Here is a 20,389-nt window from a genome sequence, read left to right as displayed (position 1 = left end):
GGAAAACGACCGTTACAAACGACGTTACCGAAGAAACAGAAAAGTCGCTGGAACTTTTTCTATTAATCAGGTGAAGAAGATGAGTCCCGATCCGAGATCCGAACCTGGACCCGCACCAGAAACCAACCCAATCGAGTCGAATACCCACGGCCTAGATGTCTCAGCCCAACTCAGAAAACCCAATCTACACCTCGGCCTAACCCATCAATCGCGACCCGAAATTGCAACCAAGAACCGACAAAGGAACCTGCGACCCAGAATCTGAAAACTCGCCCTGATGGTCCAACCCATCCGCAGCCCAAACCCACTCAGCCCAACTAAATAACCCTCAGCCCAAACAGAATCCCCGCAGCCCAACAATAGAACCCAGCCCAGAACCCGTGATCGAAGCCAGACCCGCCTGATGACCCGCACATTGACCCGACTTCTACCTGCACACACGGCCGCTTTTGGTTGCACCACAAGTCAGTGTCTGGCGCAAAGTCCCCCTCAACTCCAGCGGCAGCTCCTCAGCTTCATGCAGCTATTCTTCTCGGGAAACCTATTTTCGACCTGTTCAGCATCGTTCCAACCCTCCAAAACTTGATTTCAACCTCGTTTAAGGTAAAATAGGTCATTTCAAGGTCGTATTTCACAAAGTTCAAGTTGAAATTTAATTATGTTTGTGAAATACTAACAAAAGTGTCGAACGATCCAATAGAAACAAACCACCGACGAAAGTGTAAGATGCATACAAGAAACTAGGAGCTTACGTATATATTTTAGGGAGTACGTCATATAAGGCCTACCAAATAAGTGGCTCTACCGTCGTAGGTTACACAATTGTATGTTGTATGTTGGTACGTGCCCGTGGATTCGCACGTGTCATAAATTGTATGTTAGACTATTACTATTTAATACGTAAAAGTATGCAATGTGAATGTATGCTGTTTTTTAAATGACTTGATGTGCGATATAATGTGACGTGATGTGTTGTGCTTAGAATGGTTATGTGATCGTTGAGATGTTTTGTGTATGAATCACATGTCATAATAAGTTATGATGAAAGTATGAAATGTGAGTTTATGTTTCATAAATTGTATGTAAATGACTGATATATGGTATGAAATCACATTCAATAGCATGAAATATAATCCCGTTAGAAGTATGCATGATAGAAGGACTGAAAAATGAGAAGTAATATGATATGAATGAAAATGATAGCGGGATTATATTTAATAATGTCGAAAACAAAAAAATATTGGAACCATATTCATTATGTGCGTTCATGCATTGGGGGATACCCCGATTCCATCACTAGAGTACGGACGCGCGCTGAAGTAACTCATGCCATACTCCCAGGAAAAGCTCGAACGACCTTCAATAAAAGGGTACCTATACCCAAAACCAACCCAGGTGGGTAGGTAGAGAATACCTAGGGGCGCGAGACAACTCTCTCTAAGGAACTCAGCAAAATAGCCCCGTAACTTCGGGAGAATGGGTGCCTCCTCACAAAGGGGGTCGCAATGACTAGGCCCGAGCGACTGTTTACCAAAAACACAGTTCTCCGCAAAGTCGTAAGACCATGTATGGGGGTTGACGTCTGCCTAGTGCCGGAAGGTGCGTACACCACTAGGCAGGTGAAGTATCATTATGTTTTACATAATGCTGTCGTGACGGTTACTAGTTCTAATGCGTGTCCGGCATAAAGAGCTACCAGAACAGGCTCGCTCGACAAGAAAATGGTCCCAGCAATGCGCGAATTAACTGGTGAGCCCATACTTGCACGTATGGGTTGTGTGTAGAGTATATGGTATACATCTAAGCTACCCGTTAGGATAGTTCCATAGGAAAATAGACTGATATGATAGGTACCGTCATTACATTTGCATGTTCTTGTTGCATAACCCCGATAGGGGGTCGCTTACTGAGTATTTTTTAAATACTCAAGCCTCGTGCTTCTACATTTTCAGAGAAAGGCAAAGCACCCATGTGAGACCGATGGAAGCATCGCAAATCCCATGACCGTGGCACATGCATAGGATGAATTTGCTTTCTAATTTAATAGATTATGTTAGTATAAGTTGAGTTGTATTTGCATTCATGGTATAGTTAGTAGAGGTTGAATTGCATTTGCATTATTAGTATAGGATAATAGAGGTTGAATTGTAATTATATTTATAAACTATAGGTTAGTATAGGGTATTTAATTTAGCATTGTTTTTTTTTCCTTTCTGTTCATGGTATTCGTTATTCACGGGGTAATAAAGGAGGTAAGAATCCATGTTTCATTTATAATAAGAGTCCATCTAAAAAATTCTCCATTAAATATAAGGTTAGAAGTATAATAATGTTGTTAGATTAAATAAGAAAATTTAGGGATGTTTCAAAAAATTACCGTTATACCCCTAGGATAAGATTCTTAGATGCGTGCTGCTTTCATGACTATAATACTAATGGTGTTAATATATCACATGCGGAGCAGTTTGGATCTTAGGCACTCTTAGAACATCAATTCTAGTAAATAACTAGCATGTTCATAAGTATTAAAGCTCGGTGTTTGAGCACTAACCTTTTGTAGTTCAAATTCTTTTTTCCTCACGAACCGGTTTTGAACCACCACTAGTGTCTCTCCACTATTCTCCGGTCTTAGAACGGGATTTGTAGAATCCGGTGAGTGACTAAACTTGGAAGGGATTTAGTATATATGAACGAGAGAGTTTGAGAGTTTTTCTCAAGGTTTTTCCAAAGAAGAAGTTCCATGTACCCCGATCACTCTATTTGTAGAGTCATATTTGCATGTTCATCCAAATTTGAGATGACCAAATTTTAACACTCAAAATTCCACTCAAATGTTTGTGATTATGTGGCAAGCATGCAAGTTTGAGTAACCAAATTTTGACACTCAAATTTGTGGGGTTTATTTGGCAAGCATGCAAGTTTGGTTAAACCAAAATTTGACACCTCAAAATTCCACTCACACATAGATTTTTCCATTGAGTGAAGTAAACATTTTGACTTTCTTAATTTTAATTCAACAATTAATTTCAAATTAAAGTAATATTTAATTGATTAATTAAACTATTTAAATAATATTTAACATTAATTCGGATGCACATATTTGATTAAAATATTTAAATATTATTTAAATATCTCTTTTCTTTTTGTTTAATTCATAAATAAAACAAAAATGCAGTTTGGTATATCGTATATATGTAGCGCATATTCCCTAATTTGATTTCGAACACTTCGAACTCACTTGTCACACTATTCTATGGTTTAGTCCAATATGAGCTAGCAGAGGGACCTAATGGACCTATAGATCATGGGCTCGAACGATCCAAGATTAACCGGCTAAACTCATTAACCTTGTTAACCAACATTCGTTAACTACTAGGACACTCCACTATAGCCTAGTAGTTGTACTCCCCTCACTATAGATATATTCATGTCCATTTGATATAACCATGATTAGTAAGTCGATCCTTCATAGGTTGTTCGTAACTAGAGCTGTGTCAATTTACCGTTTTACCCCTAAAGTTACTTCTTGTTCCTTATGTCCCACTGATCCTCTAATGAACAATTGGTTTGTGGTCCAATCAGTAAACCGAATCCCTCTCAGGCCAATGAGAGGATGGGGCCCCTTGTTCAAGACCTGGAGTCGGTACTTAAGGGAACTACCTCTATTCTATCCCTAAAATTGGGTAGGAGTGAATTCCATCTTGCACCCCACGTCCCCAGCATGGTAATGAATAAGAGACTTGGAGGAGTTATATGTCGATTACTTGGAGGAGGATTGAAGAAGAGAATGTTAAAGACATCTCAGAAATTTGTAAAATAAATCTCACACACTAACCATAGAAACAAAGAACATTCTATTTTGAAAAAGCTCTCTTTCATTGCTTCTCTGTTTTTTTCTAGAACCCACTATTTCCGGTAAACTCTTTGTCTTTCATCTTCAACCCTCTTGGTCTTCTTCTTTGCCACTGACTCTTGAATTTAAAACCCACTGAAATTAATTAAAAATAACATTTAACATTTATTCAATCATCTTCTTGCATTTGTTAAAAAGTACTTTCGGTAGCGGTTTTATAAAGATATCTACAATTTGATCCTGACTTGCCACATGCAGCAATGCCACACTTCCTTTCTTCACATGATCTCGAATAAAGTGAAAACGAACGTCAATGTGTTTGCTTCTTTCATGGTTCACTGGGTTCTTTGCCACCTCAATTGCTGATTTGTTGTCAACTTGAATCACGGTTGCACCTAGTTGCTTTAGCTCTATCTTGCTCAACAAATTTCTAAGCCATATCGCAGGACACACACACTAAGATGCTGCCACACGTCGATAGTGTCACGATCGGTTATTTTTTGAAAGCCAAGTAAATGCTATGTTGCCCATAAAGAATACATAACCCGATGTACTTTTCGGATTGTCTATGTCTCCAAACCAATCACTGTCAGAATAACCAATCAACGTGTAATCTTCTGTTTTCAAGTGGAATAACCCAAGTGACACTGTTCCTTGGATGTACCGTAGGACTCGCTTCAATGCCTTCCAATGTGAATAAATCGGCTCCTCCATGAACTGGCTTATAATGCTGACACTTGATAAAAGATCTGGCGTTGTGCCTACTTCATTTATCTTTTATTTTATTTTACTTTATCTTATATTTTCTTTTGGTCTTTGCCTTTTTATCATGGTTGAGTTTCGAAACTTAAAAAAATTGGGTTGTGACATTTCTCCACATAGATTAATCTTTTGGTCTTTGTCTTTTTATCACGGTTCGAGTTTCAAGAATTTGGATGTTAATTAACTTATTGTCAAGAGTGTGTTTAATCTACAACTTCCTTAGAAAAGTCTTTAAAAATTGCCTCTTTGCCGTAGAGATTGTAACTCATCTACACTTGAGAAGTTGGGGTTCTTGGGGCTTAATTACTCTCCTATTAGTTTATCACTTGCAAAAGAATAACAAACGATAGCTAAGCCAAAAGAGTAAAGAACATCTAGTTGTTGCTTTGATAATCACCATTTATAAGCTATCTTTTCTTTCATTTCTTCTCTTGATTCTTCCATGAAATTACTATTGTGTTATTGAATCCTATGAAATCCCACTTTTGAGCTTTATTGTGAAATCCTACATCGGTTGGACAAGAAACGAATCATTCCTTATATAAGAATGCGAGTGGTTAAGGAGGAATTCTGCTATTGACGGCTTTTTAGTTTTATTGTGAGTTCTCACATCGGTGGGATAGAGAATGAATCTTTCCTTATATAAGTGTGTCAATATTTTTGAGTGGTTAAGGAGACCGACTTGAAATTTGTTGGGTTTTGCTTGCACAAGTTCAAATCTTGTTGTGATGACTTTTTAGCTTTATTGTGAAATCCCACATCTCGAACGAATCATTCTTATACAAGGGGTATCAATATGTCTGAGTGGTTGACGAGACTTTTTAGCTTTATTGTGAAACCCCACATCGGTTGGACAAGAAACGAATCATTCTTATACAAGGGGTGTCAATATGTCCGAGTGGTTAAGGAGGAATTCTGCTATTAGCAATCTTTTAGCTTTATTGTGAGATCCCACATTGGTTGAATAGGAAACGAATCATTCCTTGGTGTCAATATGTCTGAGTGGTCAAGAAGACAGACTAGAAATCTATTCGGCTTTGCCCACACAGGTTTGGTTGAATACGGAATGAATCATTCCTTATATAAGGGTGTCAACATGTTTTAGGGTTTATGATGAGATTCCACCTAGATTGAATAGGATTTTTTAGCTTTATTATTAAATCCCACGTGAACAAATCATTCCTTATATAAGGGGTGTCAATATGTCCGAGTGGTTAATGTAACACCCAAAAATGAAAGGAATTAGAAAAAAGGGTTGGAAAGTAAAAGTAAGTGATAAGGGCAAAAAAGTCATTTTTCCAATTATTAAGGATCTTCCCAGATTTTTAGTTCCTTATCTAGAAGAAATTTCAAGATATCAAGAAGGAAAAAATGGTCGAAGGACTTTTAGAAAAATTATGGATTTTTCAGGAAAAATAATATTAAAATATTCGAAAAGTGAAAAATTACCATAATACCCCTGGAAGAATGGATAATTACGAAAATGCCCCTCTGATCAAAATCAGAGCATCTACCGTGAGCATCTAAGAAATTCTCCACCATTCCTCCTCAAACTTATTCCTATAGTTTCTAAAGAAGATTACCCACAAGTTCTATGAAGGAATCGAGAGTTAAAACGTCGTAGAACAGGATACCCAAGAGATCGAAAATCCGACGTTTCGGGTGAGTTGCATACCGAGAATGATTTCTCGAAATTAAGGACCCACACTCAAAGACGTTCCTCCAAACACATTCCTATAGCATGAGGAAAGGATATGGAAGAGGTTCCATGAAGAAATTGGGCCTTGAAAACCTCTAGAATCGGCTACCCGATAAAAAATCTCATTTTTTAGCTCCGACGAGGAAAATGATTTTGAACGAACCTTGGAGGAGAATATCTTAGGCTATGATCCACGAAAATGTATGAAATCAATCCCAAGCTCTTCCTTCTAATACCATCGTTAAGTTTCATGAAGAAATCGAAGGGTGAAACAAAGATATTGGGGCTGTGGAAGGCCACTTTCAGACGGCGGCGCAAAGGACGCGCGCGTCTTGTTCCTGTCTAGAGGAAGAAGACGATGACGTGGCCGGTTCAGTTGAGCCGGCCAAGTCAGCCAAAATTTTGACCTTCCCTCAGTGTTTCTCAATTTTAACCCCCTTACAAACCGGTTCTTATAACAAACCTTATGGTTGCAGAAACTAGACACAATAAGGAGTCTATGGAAGGAAATGTGAAGTAATTCGAATATCGGAAGCTCAAGAACGGAGGTCCCGAATGTTGACGATGAGATAAGTAGCCACCTTGGACTTTTCTTAAGAAATACTTGTAGGAATCGCTTGAATTTTCATATGAACCCTAAAACAAGTATGACACAAGAATATATGAAAGAAAAACTCAATGAACGGTAAGTTAAGGCCCTGATCTGACCAAATTGCTCGGGATTTAAGGAACGTTAAGATAAACCACTAAATGAGCTTTTTTGCCTATGAAATTTTAATGCTGAGCATAACATATCATATTAAGGTTATGTATGAAATTTGGTGGTCATTGGATAAGGATAAGTAGGTAAACCAAGAAACGGGACAAAATGACCATAATGCCCCGAAGGATATCTACCTACGGTTCATGACCAAGATGACCTCCAAATGCTATGAAACTCTACTATAGATCTTATTTTATGATTCTTGATGCGGTGGTAAAATTTGAAAGCCATTGGAACTCGTTAAGTAGCAAAACCAAGAATTATGGGAAAATTACCATAATGCCCCTAAGGAAGACTACCTACGGGTTAAGCCCTAAATGACCTCCCAACATTATGAAATGTTGTATGAATCCTTACCTCAGGATGTTGTATAAGGTAATGAAGTTTGGGAGTCATTGGAAAATGTTAGATAGTGAAACCAAGATATGGGGAAAATGTACATCACGATCCACATGATTTTACCTCCTAGAATGACTAACGAGGTACCCATGAAATAAGAGATTCCCCATAGGTACCCTTGGTTGCTAAAAAGATTTTAAGTACACAAGGTTACATTGGGCTATTCCTAAGAAGAACCTTTAAGTTCCAAGCTTGACCCAAGACGTTATGCATAAACCTAGGATCCACAAGAATACAAGGAAACACCTAAGTTAATGCAGATGGTATGCTGAACAAGTTGCTAGGATCCATGCCCGGAGTGACCATTATCTCCCATCACGAAGTGTACCACGAGACCCCTATTCCTCTTTAGGTGAGATGCCCTGCTATATGTACCGATGCCATGATGAACTTATTATTTCCCTCACCTAAATGAGATGCCCTGCATCATGAATTTCCAGTAGGATGTCACGATTATGATAATGTCACCTATGCACTCATGGGGAGAAAACTAAGGGTTACTTGAGAAAACTAAGGGTTACTTTGAAAGAGTTTTCAGGACCAAAACACGATGTATGACATGACAACCTCTAAGGGTTAGTTCCTGAAAATGAAACAAGAAGTCATATCCTAGCTCAAGGTCTAAATATGCTCCAAATCACCAACCATGTCCTATAAGGTCTATTTTATATGACACAAGGATAAGTTCAAGATTTCAAGTTGGTTGGAGCAAGTTTGGAACATAAGCCAAGATGGAACTTAAGGAAACGCCTAAAGAAAACATGTCAATATTCAAGACTCTTCTAGAACCTTCTAAAAAACTCCCTAGGAATCTATGACCTTCTAAAATAACACACGCTAAGATGGGTTCATATGGTTACAAATACAAGTTGCAACTTATGCCTCAAGGAATTAAGGACCTTAGAAACTTACAAGATTAAGAATCAAGAACAAGCTATACAACTACCAAGATAAGAAGAATGCTAGGTACCACTCAAAGATAAGGAACCAAAGTCCCTAGACATGAAAATTCAAGAATGCTAGGCAATACTCTAACCATGTCCAATTGTGGCCCATAACTCCCACCACACGGTGCTTTCTAAGGAGGCCTTTTTCCTCTTTTAGGTGGGATGCCCTGCACTGTGTTTCCTTTGCAGGATGTCATGTTTGGTCTCATTCCCCTCACCTAGATGAGACGCCCTGCGCCATGTTATGTTTTGCAGGATGCCATGTTCATGTATGCACCGATCATGCGACCTATATGGTCTATGGTAGATTAAGCGACCTTTATGGTCTATGCCATGTTCATGCATGCATCGATCACATGACCTTTATGGTCTATGCCAGGTTCATGCATGCATCAATCACGTGACCTTTATGGTCTATCATGGGGAGTAATCCTATGGCCATGATGGAGCATGAAGAGAGTAAGTTACCCTAGCCATGAATCAAGAACCTCTTAAGACCTCCCACGGTACATCATGCTTATAACTTAGACTACGCTGCTTGGAACATATGAAGCCTTGAGCGTAGGTATTAAGACTGTGTCGCTTGGAACGCATGAAGCCTCGGACACAGGATGACAACTTTATGTCTAGTACCGTAAGTCCTAAGGGGAGTGTCTTAGAGAACGAATTAAGAAACATAACAAGAATTTACAACAAGAACAAGAACAAAAACAAGAACAAAAACAAGAACATGAAAAGAAAAAGTGGGGTACCCTAGCATATGAAGGACACGATTAAGAGCCTACAAGTAGGCTGCTTACTGAGTAGTCTTGTACTAATTCCTTATTCACCATTTTTTTTAGGAAATAAGGGGCTGGTCGAGGTTGGGAGCGGACTCTGGAGCAAGTGCCATAGACAAACCTCATTCGTCGTCCTTCAACCCTTTTGTGTCGTCCCTTAATTTGTGTTTTAATTGTTGTGTTATGTTTTAAAATACTTTGTATCATCTTTATTTTGAAAAAATGTTTGATATGTTTTAAGTTTTGGTTGTTTTATTTTGTTAAAAATTTTACCCGTCTTTTAGAGTCATCGAGTCAGCCCGGTCCTTACAGTTAAGGGGAATGAATTATTCCTTACATAAGGGGTGTCAATATGTTCGAGTCGTTAACGAGACAGATTCAAAATTTGTTGGGCCATGCCTGCACGGTTCGAATTCTACTGTTGACGAATTTTTAACTTTTTGTGAAATCCCACATTGGTTGAATAAGAAAGGAATCATTCTATATAAAAGGGTGTCAATATTTCTAAGTGGCTAAGGAGATAGAGTCGTAATCTGTTGGGCTATGCTTGCCTGTGTAAGGGTGTCAATATGTCCCAATGGTAAATCAGTTGGGCTATGCATGCACAAGTTTGAATCCTGTTGATGAATTTTAGCTTTATTGTGAAATCACACACATTAGTTGAACAAGGAACGAATCATTCTTTATATAAAGGTGTCAATATGTCCAGGTTAAGGGGAATGAATCATTCCTTATATGAGGGGTGTCAATATGTCAATATGTCTTGAGTGGTTAAAGAGACAAACTCAAAATATGTTGGGCTATGCCTGTGCAGGTTCGATCTTGCTGTTGACGAATTTTTAGTTTATTTCATCGAAATCGAATTTTTAGTTTTTTTGTGAAATCACACATCGGAATCATTTGTTACATAAGGGGTGTCAATATGTCCAAGTGGTTAAGGAGACAGACTTGAAATTTGTTGGGCTATGCTTGCATAGGTTTGAATCCTGCTATTGACGTATTTTTTATCTTTATTGTGTAAACACACATCGGTTGAACAAGGAACGAATCATTCTTTATATAAGGATGTCAATATGTCCGAGTGGTTAAGGAGATAGACTCAAAATTTGTTGGGCTATGTCTGCGTAGGTTTGAATCCTGCTATTGACATATTTTTAGCTTTATTGTCATCGGTTGAACAAGGAACCAAAGAACAAATCATTCTTTATATAAGGGTGTCAATGTCCAAATGGGTAAGAAGACAAACTCGAAATTTGGGCAATTTTTTTAGCTTTATTACAAAATCCCACTTCCTACATAATACTTATATAAGTGGAAGTGGGATACTGTTGTTGCCACAATCAGTAGTACCTGAGAATTTGAGAAACTGAAGTTTGGGGTGTCAATAAGTCCGAATGGTTAAGGATAAGTATGAGCGGTTAAGGAGATAGACTCGAAATTTGTTGGGCTATGCCTGCGTAGGTTGAAATCCAGCTATTGACGTATTTTTAGCTTTATTGTGAAAACACACATTGGTTGAACAAGGAACACATCATTCTTTATATAAAGGTGTCAATATGTCCGAATGGTTTAGGAGACAAACTCGAAATTTGGCTGCAATTTTTAGCTTTATTATGAAATCCCACATCCTACATAATGTGAATCATTGTTTATATAAGGGTGTCAATATGTCCGAATTGTTTAGGAAACAAACTCGAAATTTGGCTGCAATTTTAAGCTTTATTATGAAATCCCACATCCTACATAATACTTATATAAGTGGAAATGGGATACTGTTGTTTCAACAATCAGTAGTACCTAAGAATCAGAGAAACTAAAGTTTGGGGTGTCAATATGTCCGAGTGGTTAAGGAGACAGACTCGAAATCTGTTGGGCTATGCCTGTGTAGGTTCGAATCCTGCTATTGACGCATTTTTAGCTTTATTATGAAATCCCACATCCTACATAATACTTATATAAGTGGAAGTGGGATACTATTGTTGCCACAATCAGTAGTATTCAAGAATTTGAGAAATTGAAGTTTGGGTGTCAATATGTTCGAGTGGTTAAGGAGACAGACTCAAAATTTGTTGGGCTATGCTTGCGTAGGTTCGAATCCTGTTATTGACGTATATTTTTAGCTTTATTGTGAAAACACACATCGGTTGAACAAGGAACGATCCAAGTGTTTAAGGAGACAGACTCGAAATCTGTTGGGCTATGACTGTGTAGGTTTGTGTGTTTGAACATGGAACGAACCATTCTTTATACAAGGGTGTCAATATGTCCGAATGATTTAAGAGACAAACTCGAAATTTGGCTACTGTTGTTGTTTGGCTACTGTTGTTGCCACAATCAATAGTACTAGAGAAAATGAGAAACTAAAGTTTGGGGTGTCAATATGTCCGAGTGGTTAAGGAGACAGACTCGAAATCTGTTGGGCTATGCCTGAGTAGGTTCAAATCCTGCTATTGATATATGTTCTTTATTGTGAAAACACACATCGGTTGACAAACTCGAAATTTCGCAATTTTAGGCTTTATTATGAAATCCCACATCCTACATAATACTTATATAAGTGGAAGTGGGATACTGATGTTGCCACAATCAGTAGTACCTAAGAATCGGAGAAATAGAAGTTTGGGGGTGTCAATATGTTCGAGTGGTTAAGGATTCGAAATCTGTTGGGCTACCTGCGTAGGTTCGAATCTTGCTATTGACGTATTTTTAGCTTTATTATGAAAACACACATCGGTATGTATTTTTAGCTTTATTATGAAAACACACATCGGTTGAACCAGGAACGAAACATAGTTTATATAAGGGTGTCAGGAACGAAACATAGTTTATATAAGGGTGTCAGGAACGAAACAGAGTTTATCAATCAGTATACTAGAGAATCTGAGAAACTGTATTTTTGAATCATTGTTTAAATAAGGGTGTCAATATGTCCGAATTGTTAAGGAGACAAACTCGAAATTTGGCTAGCAATTTTTAGCTTTATTATAAAATCCCACATCCTACGTAATACTTATATAAGTGGAATTGGGATACTGTTGTTGCCACAATCAGTAGTACCTGAGAATCGGAGAAACCAAAATTTGGGGTGTCAATATGTCTGAGTGGTTAAGGAGACAGACTCAAAATCTATTGGGTTAAGCCTGTGTAGGTTCGAATCCTGCTATTGACTTATTTTTTAGCTATTATTGTGAAAACACAAATCGGTTGAACAAGGAACGAATTTGGCTATGCAATTTTTAGCTTTTTTATGAAATCCCACATCTACCTAATACTTATATAAGTGGAAGTGGGATACTTTTGTTGCCACAATCAGTAGTACTCGGTGTTAATGTGTGTGAGTGGTTAAGGAGATAGACTCAAAATCTGATGGGCTATGCCTGTGTAGGTTCGAATTCTACTATATTGAAGTATTTTTAGCTTTATTATGAAATCTCACATCCTACATAATACTTATGTATGTGGAAGTCGGATACTGTTGTTGCCACAATCAGTAATACCTGAGAATCGGAGAAACTGAAGTTTGGGGTGTCTGGAACGAATCATTATTTATATAAAGGTGTCAATATGTCCGAAAACAAAATTGAAATTTGGCATTTTTTTTTGTTGTGACAGCTTTTTTTTGTTGCCACTACAATGCAATTTTTTTTTTGTGGCAGCTTTTTTTTTTTGTTGCCACTATCAGTGCTTTTTGTTGTTGCCACTATCAGTGCAATTTTTTTGTTGTTGCCACGATCAATGCAATTTTTTAGCTTTATTATGAAATCTCACATCCTACATAATACATATATAAGTGGAAGTGGGATATTGTTGTTGCCACAATCAGTAGTACTCGAGAATCTGAGAAATTAAAGTTTGGGGTTTCAATATGTTCGAGTGGTTAAGGAGACAGACTCGAAATCTTTTGGGCTATCCTTACGTAAGTTCGAATCCTGCTATTGACGTATTTTTAGCTTTATTGTGAAAACACACATTGGTTGAACAAGGAACGAATCATTGTTTATACAAGGGTGGCAATATGTCCGAATGGTTATGGAGACAAACTCGAAATTTGGCTATGCAATTTTTAGTTTTATTATGAAATCCCACATCCTACATAATACTTATATAAGTGGAAGTGGGGTACTGTTGTTGCCACAATCAGTAATACCCAGGAATCTGAGAAACTGAAGTTTGATGAAGAAATCTGAGAAACTGAAGTTTGATATAGATTAAGGGTATGTTCGAGTGATTAAGGGTAAGGGATGTTAATATGTTCGAGTGATTAAGGGTAAGGGATGTTAATATGTTCGAGTGGTTAAGGGGGAACGATGCATAGGTTCGAATCCTGTCAATCTGTTCGAGTGGTTAAGGGTAAGGGGTGTTAGTATGTCCACAAATGGTTAAGGGGAAACGAATCATTCCTTATATAAGAGGTGTTAATATGTCCGAGTGGTTAAGGGGGAACGATGCGCAGGTTCGAATCCTGTCAATATGTTCGAGTGGTTAAGGGTAAGGGGTGTTAATATGTCCGCGAATGGTTAAGGGGGAACGAATCATTCCTTATATAAGGGGTGTTAATATGTCCGAGTGGTTAAGGAGAAGGTTCAAATCCTGTCAATATGTTCGAGTGGTTAAGGGTAAGGGATGTTAATATGTCCGCGAATGGTTAAGGGGGAACGAATCATTCCTTATATAAGGAGTGTTAATATGTCCGAGTGGTTAAGGAGACCAACTTGAAATCTGTTGGGCTATGCTTGCACTGGTCCTGTCAATATGTCCGAGTGGTTAAGAGGGAACAAATCATTCCTTATATAAGGGGTGTGAACAAATCACCCCTTATATAAGGGGTGTTTAGATGTGTTTAGATGTGTTTGCCACCTTTAAGAAGTGGAAAGAAGATGTGTATTTATATTTGGGTAAGGGGTGTCAATATGTTCGATTGGTTAAGGGGGAACGAATCATTCCTTATATAAGGGGTGTCAATTTTTCCGAGTGGTTAAGGGGTGTTTAGATGCGTTTAGATGTGTTTTCCACTAAGAAGTGGAAAGAAGATGTGTATTTATATTTATTTCCCGAAACAAAAGTCAGATGTGTTTTCCAGCTTTAAGAACTGGAAAGCTGAAGTTGAAAATCAGACTGGCTTGAAGATCAAATGCCTGAAGAATGACAATGAAGAAGAATACGAAAAGTCAAAATTCAAAGCATTTTGTGTAGCTGAGGGATCAAATGCCTGAAGAATGACAATGAAGAAGAATACGAAAAGTCAAAATCCAAAGCATTTTGTGTAGCTGAGGGATCAAATGCCTGAAGAATGACAATGAAGAAGAATACGAAAAGTCAAAATCCAAAGCATTTTGTGTAGCTGAGGGATAAAATGCCTGAAGAATGACAATAAAGAAGAATAGGAAAAGTCAAAATCCAAAGCATTTTGTGTAGCTGAGGGAGAATTAGATTAGTGAGGATAGTTCCCAGGTACAACAAGACAATATAGTGTTGGTGAAAGGATGAACAGAACATTGAATGAGCAGGCAAGGAGTATGAGGATTCGTTCTAGATTGTCAAAGACATTCTGAGTTAATGTTGTAAATACAATAGCCTACTTGATAAATAGAGGGTCGTCAGTACCCTTGCGGTTCAAGTTGCCAAAAGTAGTATGGATAGGAAAAGAGAGTTACAAGCTTGATGCTAAAAGAGTTACCAACTTGATGCTAAGGCTATGAAGTGCTACTTCATAAGCTATGATTCCAATATGTTTGGGTATAAGTTTTTGGACGTCAAGAACAAAAAAAAAAATTTGAGCCACTATAACGTGACTTTTGACGAAAATGTGATGTACAAGGACAAATACAAGAAAGGTTCTAGGACAACAAATCAAGTGGGAGTTGAAGTTGAGCTACAGAACAATTCACATAGTGATGTTGTAGTAGATACTCGAGAAACTTCTAAGACTGTTGCTGAGGTTCCAGAGGTGGAGCAAGTGACACCTAAGCAGGTGTTTTGAGAGGATCAACCAGAACTATCAGAGTATTAGATAGGTATGTACATTCATTACACTATATGTTGTTGATTGATGAAGAGGAACTAGAGCCCTTCAGTGATGCCCTACAGTTGGAGGATACAACCAAGTGGGAGCAAGCCATGGATGATGAGATGAGCTGGATGTTTAAGTTTCAGAATTGTGTTGCTCATTCATCTACTGAGGCTTTGTACGTGGCAATAGCTAAAACTAGAAAGAAAATGATATTGATGACAGACTATGTAAAGAATTAGGCAAGAAGCAGCACGAGAAGATTCTTCATGTAGATAGTTAGAGTGTCATACAGTTGGTGAAAAACCAAGTCTATCAAAGACAAAACACATCAGAAGACAATACCATTTCACTTGCAAATTAGTGGAAGATGGTGATGTATTTGGAGAGGATAAAGGGTGCAAAGAATCCAGCAAACACGTTGACAAAATGTGTTGATGTTGAAAAAATGAGATTGTGCGAAGTCTCAATTGGTATAGTGCAGTGAAGATATTGATGGTCGTTTGAGAATGAAATTCTTTGTTGACTGGATCAACGTACTGGTAGAATTGTTAGGTTATGGAACCTGCTGCCTATTTATAACTTATCCAATTATTATACATATTAAAATTATATATGGAAAATATATAGTAAACGATTATTTATAATAAAAAAACTTGCAAAGATATATATGGTAGATAGTTATATATATAGTATATGGTTATGTTTGATAAAATCACATACAGTAAACTGAACCATATATATATATGTATATATATATATATATATCCCTTCGGTAGTGCTTTTAGAATATACTTTCTGTATTATCTCTTACGGTACATAACTGAAGTCATCAATAAACTTTTAGCTAGTATTTCTCATGCATTTTCTCTCTTCGATCCTTTGTGTTCATCTAGATCCCGTGTATGCAATGTTGTGCAACCCTAACAATTACAATAGAAAAACTTAGTTGCTTGCGGTGGACTTATCACTTTTTTTTTTTTTTTAAAGTCAACTTAAATTTTTCTTATCTTCCATTTTTTTTATTTCACTTTTCATTTTTCTTATGGTGGTAGAAGGTTCTCCAATATTCTCTTACTATTAAAATATGATTTCGAAGATATATTTTAATAACATATCCCTAATCAGTTTATATATTTTTTTCTTTATTTGTGGGAGTTGTTAGTAGTATATTTTATCTTAGGATTTGATTAGCAGTATATTTTATGTTATTTACCTGTTAATTATATATTTCCCCTCATTTTTAAGGTATTAGTTATAGTTTGGATCCTATTTAAACCTGGTAAACATTAATGAAGATCATACTTTCGGTCCTACTTCTATTTCTCATTCTTAACACTTACGTTTAAAACACTAATAAAAAGGAATGAACATTTTACTCATGTAGTGGAAGCATTGGAATCCGCTTTAATTTTATTTAGAATTAAACAAAATTAAAGGTTAAACAAATATACCTTGAAGAATTATAGAGAAAGTTTTAGGCTTTAATCTACTTGCTCCACTCCTCTAATGGATGAATCTCCTCCATAAAGTCTTCCTCGATATGACTAAAACACAAGGTAAGGCTTGTGGGAGCTTATTGAAATACATTTTCGAAAGTTTCGAAGCCTAAAATGGGTTGTGACATTTCTCCACATCGATTAATCTTTCCTCCAACCAGAGCGGCTCGTAGTCAATCACATGTGTATTGTTTGTTATATACTTGTGCAACATGGAACACATCATGAACTCATGAGGGGACTGAGGGTAACGCTAATCGATATGCTACCAGTTTAATCTACTCTAGTTTCTCTAATAGGCTAATAAGTAAAGGCTTAACATGACATGATTAATGAACTATGCAATGCAACATGAATGTATGAGAATAGAATAGAAAACTACCATAAAATTTTGCGCGATTTTAAACATTCAATAACATAGCGAAAATTAATGTAAAAACATATACATGTACATGTGTTCAATTTGTTCGTAAAAGAAGGAACAGGATCGAGATACAAAAGATGTATATGATATAACAGACAAAAAAAATAAAATAAAATGGAGAAGACATACGCCTTGAGTCAACACCCTTCTGTGGCTACCTAGCTCTCAAGTACTTCTCGCCCCATCCAACAACATCATACACCTCAAAGAAAAAATTATCGAAAGGACTCTCATCACATACCTGGCCTGACCACTTTTAATTTCAAAATCCTTCATGAAACTTGTTAGAAAACTCACGTAGAAGATGTACAAATTGGTTTGATAGAAAATAGTGTATCATAGCCCTCGAATTTAGAAGAAATTCGAGAAGAAAATTAAAAAAATAATAAGAGCCTTAATCTATCTGAGTCCTAGGAACTCTCATCACTCCATTCTTGTCCCAAAATATTGCCCACAACTTCTTATTTATAATGAAGCTTGTACTGTCTATGATCATTCTAGAGTCGTACCAAATTTTAATTCCAAGTTTCTGAACTTCAGAAATATCTACTCATATGACGGTGCTACCTACCTTTATTTTAAATATTAGTTGTTGGATCTAAGGAACCTCGAGCCTTCTTGAACATATTCAAATTTCAGCTCAATCCATCTTATGATATGAGCAATTTTGTGCAGCTTGTCAATTCTAAAATCGAATATGCTATAGCATATTCATAATTATCTTGAAATTCATAGCATTTTAGTTTTAGTTTTTTTTTTTTTTTTTTTTTTTTTTTTTTTTTTACATTTTATTCTAAAACTCCAAACTTTTTCTTAAATTTTTTTTTACCCTTTTTAGTAATTTTTCCTTCTTCAACGTTTTAAAGTTCATCCTCCATTAAAAAAAATTAAAAATTCAATTCCTTCTCCATGAAATATTAAAAATCCAAAATCCAAGAAGTTTCTTAAACAATTAGAAAAATGATTTTTTTTTTTTTATTTTTTATTCTTTATGCTTATTATTATTTTTTTCCAATATCTTTGGATTCTTATGAAAACTTAGTAAAGGGTTAAAAACATCTTGTTTCTGTCTTAACTTACCTTGTGTTCCTCCATCCCTTCTATTCTAACTTATTGGAATCTCATCAATTTAACATCATGTCAGGTTCCTCACATAGTGTTTGGTAGCCACAAACCTAGTCATAACTTAAAGTAATTGACACAATGTAAGGCTACGCAAACAAAAGAATGAAAGTTCACATTTAATACCAATGTTGATTCATTTATTACCAATGAAAGTTCCATCCCTTGGGGCTCATCTATCATCTCATCATTTAATACCATTGTTGATTTAATCCTAGCGGTTCACAATTAAGGATGGGCTAGTAAGCTCCTAATTGTCTCAACATTATATTCTTCCTTTCATATAGGAAATAATACTATGAGAGCCTAGGGCTTATTGTTTCTCTATCTCTTTCTAGCCCTCATTCATCATAATCTAGCTCCTAGGAAGAAGCATCGTGGAGGTACTTGGTCAAGGGGGCGACATAGAGGTGACTTGGAGAGGCAACATTGTAATGAATCAGAGACTTGGAGGAGTTATATGTCGATTATTTCGAGGAGGATTGAAGAAGAGAATGTTAAAGAAATCTCACAAATTTGTGAAATAAATCTCACACACTATAGAAAGAAACAAAGAACACTCTATTTATGTGAAAAAATCCTTCTATTACTCATCTATATTTTCTTTGCTCTTCACAATAGGAAGAACAATTTATATATAAGCTCTTCTAAAACTAAATATAGTCATGAGAATGTCACTATTTCCTAACCCATAAAATGCCACTATTTCCTGTAAACAGTCTTTGGCCTTTCATCTTCAACACTCTGGTTATTCTCGTTTACAATTGACTTTTGAATTTAAAACCCACTAAATTAACTAAAAATAACATTTAATGTTTATTGGATGAAACTCCCCCATAAACTTAAATGCTCCTACCATCTGTCGTGCCAGTCATCTTCTTGTATTTGTCGAAAAGTACTTTCGGTAGCGGTTTTGTAAATATATCCGCAACTTGATCCTGACTTGCCACATGCAGCAATTCTACACTTCCTTCCTTCACATGATCTCAGATAAAGTGAAAACGAACGTCAAGGTGTTTGCTTCTTTCATTGTTCATTGGGTTCTTTGCCAACTCAATTGCAGATTTGTTGTCAACTTGAATCACGGTTGCACCTAGTTGTTTTAGCTCCATCTTGCTCAACAAATTTCTAAACCATATCGCAGGACACACACACCAAGATGCTGCCGCATATTCAGCTTCACACGTCGAGAGTGCCACGATCGATTGTTTCTTTGAAAGCCAAGTAAATGTTATGTTGCCCATAAAGAATACATAACTCGATGTACTTTTCCGATCGTCTATGTCTTCACACCAATCACTGTCAGAATAACCAACCACTTGTAATCTTCTGTTTCCAAGTAGAATAACCCAAGTGACACTGTTCCTCAGATGTACCGTAGGACTCGCTTCAATGCTTTCCAATGTGAATAAATCGGCTCCTCCATGAACTGACTTATAATGCCGACACTTAATGAAAGATCTGGCCTTGTGCATGTAAGATAGCGAAGACTTCCTACCAAACTCCGGTACCTATTTGCATCTACTCGTTCTCCTTCACGTACTTTGAGAGTTTTGCACCTGGTTTCATTGGTATTGATACCGGGTTGCAATTTTTCATCTTGTACTTTTTCAAAATCTCCTTTGCATATGTCTCCTATGATATAAACATACCTGTCTCTCCTTGTTTAACCTCCAAACCAAGGAAAAACTTCAACAAGCCCAAATCTTTCATCTCAAATTCTCGTGTCATTGTGCTTTGAAACTCTTCTATCATCCCATCATTATTACTTGAAAAAATGAGGTCATCGACATAAAGAGCAACAAGTATCACATTACCTCCACTCTTCTTTGTGTAAAGTGCATGCTCGTGGGGACATTGCTTGTACTCATTCTCCTTGAAATATGTATCGATACGAGTATTTCATGCTCGCGGTGTTTGTTTCAACCCGTAAAGCGTCTTCTTCATTTTTAGTACCTTCTTCTCTTCTCCAATTTTCATGTACCCGGGTGATTGTTTGAGGTAGACTTCTTCTTCAAGCACACCATTTAAGAATGCCGACTTGACATCCATTTGAAAAATCGGCCATTTAAATTGAGCCACTTGGGAAATGAGCAATCACATTGTCTCCATTCTTGCAACGGGAGCAAACACTT

At 36.9% G+C, this 20,389-nt stretch overlaps 3 non-coding genes across 3 annotated transcripts; all 3 read left to right on the top strand.

Moving 5' to 3' along the window:
• Nucleotides 1-11,029: 11,029 nt before the first annotated feature.
• On the top strand, nucleotides 11,030-11,111 carry TRNAS-CGA (transfer RNA serine (anticodon CGA)). The gene has a single exon. It is a non-coding gene; the product is annotated as a tRNA-Ser (tRNA).
• A 465-nt stretch (nucleotides 11,112-11,576) lies between these two features.
• TRNAS-CGA (transfer RNA serine (anticodon CGA)) lies at nucleotides 11,577-11,658 on the top strand. The gene has a single exon. It is a non-coding gene; the product is annotated as a tRNA-Ser (tRNA).
• Nucleotides 11,659-12,289: 631 nt separating this feature from the next.
• TRNAS-CGA (transfer RNA serine (anticodon CGA)) lies at nucleotides 12,290-12,371 on the top strand. The gene has a single exon. It is a non-coding gene; the product is annotated as a tRNA-Leu (tRNA).
• Nucleotides 12,372-20,389: the final 8,018 nt, after the last annotated feature.

This window comes from Cucurbita pepo, chromosome 9 (genome assembly GCF_057944985.1).
Source record: "Cucurbita pepo subsp. pepo isolate OVF chromosome 9, ASM5794498v1, whole genome shotgun sequence".
Classification (NCBI taxonomy): Eukaryota; Viridiplantae; Streptophyta; class Magnoliopsida; order Cucurbitales; family Cucurbitaceae; genus Cucurbita; species Cucurbita pepo.
This window is presented reverse-complemented; position numbering and strand designations above follow the sequence as displayed.